An 8,550-nucleotide genomic window follows, 5' to 3' on the forward strand; every position below is an offset into this window, starting at 1 on the left:
TTTCTAGATTTAGTTAATCACTATTGCTGAGATAAAATGAATGCTTAATATGATGCAAACATTTTAATATTTTAAATACTAAACAACTCTAGTATCAAACAGCACAAATCAAAATGGCTTCCACGAGATTGGATTTATAAATCCAAAACACTTGGAAGCAAAATAAAAACTACCATGTACACAGGATGCCCTCAGAACATAATACTGTACCTCCATTTTCAGTTTACAAGTTCTCTGTTTCACTTGACATGTCAGCCACTAAATATCTATGTGAAGCTCTTAGCTGAGAGTGAGACATCTTTGGCTTTGAGTGTCAATACGATATGCTGCTCTACAGACCAAATACAGACTTGTTATAATCATGTAAAAATCCCACTAATATTTTATTTTGGACTATTATCTCCTTTTTCTTGACCTTACACTATACAGACCCAGTGTCCAACCACAATAATGATCTAGAGGAAATAAAATGGAATGTGATTCAATCAAATTAAGATTGCAGGAATATTTCTTGGTCACAGAAACATTCAACGTATGTTTACATGGCAACTGGGAGCAAGCCTCCCAGCCAAAGGAGACAAGCTTCTGCTAGCGGGGCTTGAGTAAATGTGCTAAAAATAACAGTATGGAGTTTGGGCTCTCAAGACCACCTGATACCCAGGGCTGGGGAGCCTAAGCCACAATGTGCATACTACTACTTTTAGCATGGTAGCTCAACCCCTGCTAGTGTGATTGTGTGTGGAGGTTTGCTCCCAGGTATAGTGTAGGCATACCTCCAGAAGCCTGAGGCCTGCTTTTCACCAAACTGGTTAATAGTATCAAGGTTCTATTAGATCCATGTTGCTTCTTGATGCTCAGGTATGTTCTGTACTGCCTTTATAATCTGTGGTTTGTCAAGAGGCTGTGACCATTTTTTCCCTGAGGACCTCATTCATGCGGAAGTAAAGTATCCCCTGTGCTCATATTGCTGCACTGATTCACTGGAGTTCAATTTAATGGAGGTAGTAATAATTGGAGGTAACCTAAATGACATCAGTTCTCCCATCATTTGGTAAAGTCCCTCTATGCAAACCTCATTTAACCAGGACTCCACAGACTTTGGGTAAAAGGGTCATGACTGGGCAGTGAGAGAAAAGAGCCCGAAGAGCACCATTTTATCTAGTATCATCCTCATGAAGAGGTCTCTGTCAGAAACAATTTCCATGGGTTCCACCTCTGCCTCTTTAAATGCTTCAGAGGCTAGATTTGTGGCCATATTATTATTTATAGCACAGCAACCCCTAGAAATCTCAAACAGGGCAAATCCCCTTGTGCTAGACATTGACATGGCAGAATGGCTCTAAAAGGAGTCTGATAACAGGGAGGACCAAGGGGCTATGATACCATACATAGTGATTTATGTAAAATGAAAATTAGATAGACTGACAGATATATAGAGAATACCATAGAGGGTATGGCTTTCTGGCTGAATAACCTGATCCTCAGTGGAAATCTTGAGATCTATAATATAACCCACACAGATTTTAGTATATCGCAAGGTTGGAAACCTCAGCCCCTGTCCATGCTGCAATCTGTACAAAACTCTCCAACCAGTGGAAACCAAGTGCACTAAAGGTTGCAGAGTTTTCTACTTAACTTTAGCCAGCAATCAGCTTTTTCACACTGGAGTGTGTGCACTGGGAGTGGGTAACCATAAAGATACTATTCCCCTAAAAAGAAAAATGTTGGCATAATAACTATGTAAGAACTAAGGGTTAATTGATTAGTTAAATATTTTACTAACTCTGTATCAGGCTGAAATTACCTGTAATTATATACATCTATTTTAAATACATTCCAGGCTTTTACAGTGATAAAACAAATTAATTGTATTAGTGCCTAGCAACCTGAAATTTGCTTAGTAATTTGAAAGGGCAATTTGATTATTTGTTTTAATTGCTGGTGCATGACTCATCGAGTCAGAAAATCACACTCAATTGTGCAAAAATAATGCTTTCCAGAAAAGTGATCCAAAATCAAAGTCCAAGTGCTTCTAAAAGATTAAATTAATTATTGAAATTAAAACTACATTTCTAAATGACAAGAAAATAATCATGAGTTAAAATGATGCAATCTATTCAGCTGCATAAGAAAGATCAACAAAGAGGTGGAGGAGTTTGAAATACTACCTCGACCTTTTTTTAAACTAACAAATAATGAGATTTCTTTAAATGTTACTACACAGCATATCAGTTGAAAAATAACTGAATGTATGCAGTGTTCAGCAAAGGAACAAGTAGCATCAGTGGTCACTCAAAGCAAAAATCTAAACAAAGCAAAAACCACAAATTGAGCAACAATACTTTGAGTCTATATCTGTGACCAAACAAATCTATACAGCTGTCTAACTTCTCATATTATAATGCTGAGTTTTGAATCACCTCTAACATGCAGTGTTCTTTTTTTCTGGATCCTAATCTTGCAAACATTCACACATGTGAATAACTTCATGCACACAAGTAGTGCAATTGACTACTCATCCCTGTAATATTACTTCCAGTGTGTTTGCAGGATTAGGGATAGTGTTCTGAATAATTAGTTGTTTACAGATATACTAAGCAATAAAAAGGCACGGTCATCCTTTATTTAAGATATCTCTTACACACGCTATTGAGTTTTTATATTTATTTTATATTTTATAGACCATAACCAAAAAGTTATGGTCTATAAAATATCTCTCTCCAAACTTTCCTCGCCTTTTTTCACTATTCAACATCCTCGCTCCTTCCCTTTCTTTCTCATCTATTTGTGCTCTTTTTCAGATTCTCACTGACTTTAATATGTTCCTGTTGTGAATGCTACTTGTGCCATAAGTCTTTTCATGCTCAGTTCTGCAGGGTTGGATTTTCTTAAAGGAAAACTGAGCCTATGTTGCTCTGCCTCATCAACAAGGAAGTTGGCAGAGAAATAAACACTTGCCCCCATGAATACGTTCTGAAAAGTATTTTTAAGGGTTATAGTTGGTATTTCTGAATCTGGCTCTGGACGTTGCTTGGAAAGGCATGCTATTTATGTCACCTACATTGTTGGAGCCTAAAAGAATAATTTGGAAACTAGCTAAATAGAGTGATTGTTCAAAAATCATAAAATAATTTCAGCAGATAAACAAATTGATGTCATAATGTTTATGTCCATTTATTTAGATATTATTTTGTTTTCTTATGATAGACCTATGTTGAAGAAGGCTATCCACTGGGTTACAATCTATTCCATTGGGTACCCACATTCACAGAGACACAGATGACTGTTTTTCATTAGCAAACAGGGCACTTTCAATCTGGGTTCAAAAAATCAAACTGTAATTAAAAATAAGAAGGACTCATCTATGTCCTTGGGCAGTGTGAGTGCCAGTGAAGTCAATGGGAATTATACGTGCATATATGAGGGCAGAATCAAGCCTTTAGATATCTTGCAAAGTTTTTACATAGTGTTATGTTGTTTATCTTGTGAACTTTTTGATGGTTGGCCTGAGTTAAATGGGAGAAAATTTGCTATAAGACAGAACTAGCCTGTTAATGGCTGATAGGAAGTACTGCTTTTTAGGACAATGACTAAGAACAGAATCTAGGAAATAAGTACCTTGAGAAGAAACTGTAATTAGAAACATTGTTTTAAAAAGTAACTTTCATTTTCATGCTAAACAGGAGGCTATTATGGTAATGCATACTGGTCACTTCATTATCCAAAGGGCCTTGGTGGTATGAACAGAAAAAAAGGGAGAATGGAAACTCCTACATACTGGAAATTAACGAGTTGTGTGAAAAAATTTCCCCGGTGTTGGGATATGGGGAAAGGATTATTTGCTTCTATCATCCATTATTTGCTTCTATCATCCAGCGCTGGAATGGCTAATATCCTGAGTATTGCTTATTTCTAACTCAGTGCTCATCTGATGTTGAGGGCAGCCAGAACCCTGTAAAGTCAGGCTGTTCACTAGTCAGATTTTCATTCAGTAGGTACTGAAAAATTATTTGGGTGAAAAACAAAACAACAATTGCTCTCCAATGTTTTCAGTTTACAAATTTCTGTAAGGGCAGTTAACTCTCCCACCTCCCTTTAAATATCAGAAGAGAGATTTAAAATATAAAGTAGATAATATTCAAGCCTGGACATGTACCACTTGCAGAAGTTAAAATTACTATAGTACTAGCAGTATTTCCCAGTATAAACATAGGGAATGCAGCAAATATTATGGCAAAGGTAATAACACAGTTAATGAGATGTCCATTTTTAAATTTTTCTAGTTTATTATTTATAAAATTTGATATCTTGAAAATAACTGAACAATTACTAGTCTTGTACAGTATTTATATTGGTGGCTTTCCAAATGTGAATGCAAATTAACACACAAAGTCCTGTTTTCAATAACATTAAACTATGACATAAAGCATCAGAAGCATGGACATTTCAAGTTGAGCCTGATACAGCATTCGCAATTAAGTTGTACTGTGCATAGATGTTGCAGCATATACAGAGCCAAACACTGTTCTACTTACAAAAGTAAGCTCCTTGACCCCTGTTATTAAAAGTGCATATGCTGTTTTGTGCATACACAAGTTGTTCATGCAAAATATTCAATACAACCTCAACTTGTGCACATGAAAGGTATGTGTGCACATCAGTTCCTGAGTTGTGCACATGCAATGGATATTTTGTACACTCCACTTGGGTGTCCATAATAGTGCACTTCTAAAACTTTTTATCATGGATTTCAAGGAAGGATTAAGTGACCAGGATTTTACTCATAGTCAGCAACTATCTGTACAAATTACTGATATCTCACACCTGCGCAGAAAAACGGTTATGGGCCAAAGAAATCTTGGCCCATAAATTACTTGCCTGATTTATTTGTTTAAACACCTTACCAATACTAAAAATTCTGGGTTTATTGTCCACTCCTCTCAACTTTAAGAAAAACTGAAAAAAATATAATTTAAAACTATGCGGGAAAGTAGTGCATAGCATGCTGATCACTATTTTGTAGTCATTCATTTTTTTAATTCTGAATTATGAAAATATAAATAGGCTTAGCAGAATTCAATTTTAATATAACTCCAATAAATAATATCATTATTTACTTTTAGAATGTTTAAATTTTTATTGACTAATTTTTTACAGTTGCAGGAAATTATGGGAGGGCCAAACAATGGAGAGCTGAGGCAATAGTTATTTAATGACAGTAAAGTTAAAGCTTTATAACTATTCAAACACAAATTGTCAAAATCACATTTCAAAATATACAAAGTGAATATCCTTAAATCAAATTTCTCAAGCAGTATTTTTCTTACATTATATATCTGCAGATTTTGATTATCATCAATGGAAATATTTTTTCATCTTTTTGTGTGTATGATGAAACAGACATTTACCAAGTTACTGATAAAAATCTAATCCTTCCAAGAATAAACAGAAGCAGAGATCTGGGACTTCTTAAAATGTGGATTATTGACCCAGTAGATTGTAACTACTCCAAAGAAAGTATTATAATCTATCATGTAAATATCTAGATAGTGACTTTTTGAAAGATGGATCATTGGCCCAATTGCAAATTAAATCTATGTGTTAGGGTTTGTTTGTTTTTATCACATTGTTGTTGTAAAAACCCACCAGCCATATATAATAGTTATTTTCCCACATCAGATAACTAAAATTTATTGGGTTTCGTTTCACAACATATCCAACAGAATGAGTGCACATTACAGACTTTGGATAAAAACTTTTCAATTTAAAAGAGCAAAGTATTTGTGAGTTCCAAGAATATAAATATGTGTCTGAAGTTTCTAACTTCCAAATGCATTTGTATTCCCATTAATGAAAAATAGACAAAAAGTTTCTCTTTACATCTGGAAAGAAAAAAAGGATTGCCTAAAAGACAATGCTTAAATGCAGAGCAAATTGTTATGACCCAAGTTATAAATACTGAAATCTTTTCATAGAGAATACACTAAACAGCACCATCACAGTAAAGCAAACCATACAGAACACTGCAGATCCAAGTATTCGACACCTCAACTTTGATAAAATACTCAGCTCTATCTCTTTCTGGAAAAACTCCCAGTTGGAAAAATCTTTCAAAATCATATTTCAGTGCATCAATATCCTGTCTCTAAATCAGGAACAGTTTAGGTGCTGTTAAAGCAAAGTAACAGTTGCTTCCCTAATCTTGAACTCTCAGTGACCGTCACGGAAAGTAACTGTTTCCTATTCCCTGGCAGACAGTAGCATTAATAATCACCAAAACAAAAGGAAACACCTCAAAATATGCATCTGCTCATAATTAATCGCCATCCCAACGAGCTAAACCTGACAGAGACGACCTGCTTGCTGCCTTGATTATTCCTTGTTAATTGAATAGTAGGAATTGGAAATAAGGGGGTTTGTTATCCTTATGGATGTGGAATATGTGTCAGGCTCATATGGCAGTGAGCCAGACCCTCTGAGGGATTGCTGCTACTGTTTCTCTCACTGCCACCTAAGATTTTCTAATGGGCGTTTTTAAAACACACACACACAACCCCCTTCTTACTCACAATCCAGTCCCGTTATTGTTAAGCCCTAGAAGCGTCCCTGCTCATAACTTGCATCTCACGGTTCCATTCAGGTTTGTCAGCTGGCTACCCGCACGTCTAGGATAGTACTGTACATAAACTATCACTCGCATCTTAACCGACCTGGGCTCAATTAGCGCAGTATTTTGGACACATCCGAGCGATCAAGAGCAGATAATTTAGTTTCGTCTTCATTTCATTGAGGACACATATTTAGCTAGGGATTGAGATATTTTTATTATTAATAATAATTATTATTCTCGTAACGTAATTTACAAAGAGTGGAAACGCCTACAAGGAGATGAAGTACCTGCACTGGGGAGATGTTCAGTTGTTCACTTCATCTTCCGTTGACAAGGAAACCAAACCGCACTTCATTCTCCAGGAAAACCTTCCACTGCCATCATTTTAAAATGTATTTATTTGTATATATGTGCATATCTATCATCATCATCCTGATAATCATCATAATAAAATTATCTCGGTAAAAGAATAAAAAAGTCAAATGTGCAAAAGTAACGATCATTGCTTTGGCTTTTTTTTTTTTTTTTGGCTTTTTTTTTAAGGAGAAAAAAGTATTTAAAAATGATCAACTCTAACAAGCTGCAAGAAAAGTTTCACGTTATAAACGGGCATCAAAGAAAAAGAAGAAAAAACTGCTGATTGCACCGAGTGTCAAAAAAGGAAACAACAACCAAAAATAATAAAATTAACATCTTGCTCAGTGGCCTGCACCAGTATTGCAAGATCACAAACTCTTTGTAAACACTGCTGTAAAATGCATTTGCAATTCACATCTATATACCAAAAATTAAAAATTAAAAAAAACATCAAAACAACATCTGGAAAAATCCTCTGCAAAAGAGTTAGAAACATGCCTTTTTTTCCTCATCTTTAAAAAAAAAACGCATATTTCACATTGCTTTCTTTTCTCGTGCCATAACAAAACCAGTTGCATATCTAGATCTAGAGATAGTAAATTTATATATGTTGTTGCTGGACTGGTAAGTCTTAATTTTATTGCATTGCTCAATTCCCAGTGACTCCCAGCCCCAGCAGCACCTTTTGCTCACAGTTTAGTAACCATCGCATGCTAAGAAGAAGAAAAAAACAAAACAAAAAAACAAAAACAAAAAACTTGTCATCAGAAAAAGGATCAAATCCATTGAAACAATAATCAAAGAGGAAGAAAAAAAGAAGAAAAATAAAAAAAGGAAGAAAAAAACAGGACAAAAAAAGGAGGACAAGAATGTCAGCGGAAAGGTACTCACCGAGCGGGAGTAAAAGAGAGGAATAAAAATGAGTTACTATAAAATACAGTATGGCGGTGGAAGAAGGAATGAGGCGCTCCCCCCCTCCCCTCCTCTCTAGTCTCTGCCTCAGGCAGCTGACACGTGATTCGTAGCCAGGCTGACTCGCAGGCAGGGGGAAGGGGTTAGCCCCGCTGGAGCAGCCCAACTCACTCACACGGCGGCGGCGGCAGCAGCGAGCAGGAGGCTGGAGCCCGCAGCCAGGGGCAGGAGCTGGAGCCTGAGCAGCCGGCGCGGCGGCGGCGCGAGCCAAGCAGGTGCCTCTCGCCCCAGCTCCACGCGCCGCGCACACACACACGCCGAAGACACAGGCAGGGGCGCGGGCGAGAGGCAGAGGGGAGTTGAAAGCCGATGCCGTGCGAGCGGGAGCAGCTGCTGCGTGTGTGTGTGTGTGTGTGTGTCGGTGCTGCCACAACTTGCTGCCTCCTCACTTCAAAGTTATTGCTGCTGCTGCTGCTCCCAGTGCTGCCAAATCAAGGGTTTTACCTTCTCCAGATATATCCGCCTACTCTGGGGTGCCGATGGGGCTGGCTAGACTGGGTGGCAAGTGTTAGTGCAAGCCAGCGCTTCTCCAGCGCGTCCTGCCACTGCAGGGGGGCAGGGGCTGTGTGTTTTGGAGCTGTACTTTCTGCTGGGGCTGGATCTGCTCCGTC

At 37.4% G+C, this 8,550-nt stretch overlaps 1 protein-coding gene across 10 annotated transcripts in view; it reads right to left on the bottom strand.

Moving 5' to 3' along the window:
• Positions 1 to 8,194, bottom strand: part of RALYL (RALY RNA binding protein like) — a 574,454-nt gene extending 566,260 nt beyond the window's left edge. For 3 of the 10 annotated variants that reach the window (XM_054018796.1, XM_054018795.1, XM_054018787.1), the window contains exons 1-2: positions 7,859 to 7,938; positions 6,898 to 6,984 (exon numbers count right to left, since the gene is read on the bottom strand). The gene's annotated coding sequence lies outside the window, so the exon portion shown is untranslated. The other 7 variants (XM_054018790.1, XM_054018798.1, XM_054018800.1 and 4 more) reach the window with 7 other exon arrangements.
• Between the last annotated feature and the right edge of the window lie 356 nt (positions 8,195 to 8,550).

This window comes from Malaclemys terrapin, chromosome 2 (assembly GCF_027887155.1).
Source record: "Malaclemys terrapin pileata isolate rMalTer1 chromosome 2, rMalTer1.hap1, whole genome shotgun sequence".
Classification (NCBI taxonomy): Eukaryota; Metazoa; Chordata; order Testudines; family Emydidae; genus Malaclemys; species Malaclemys terrapin.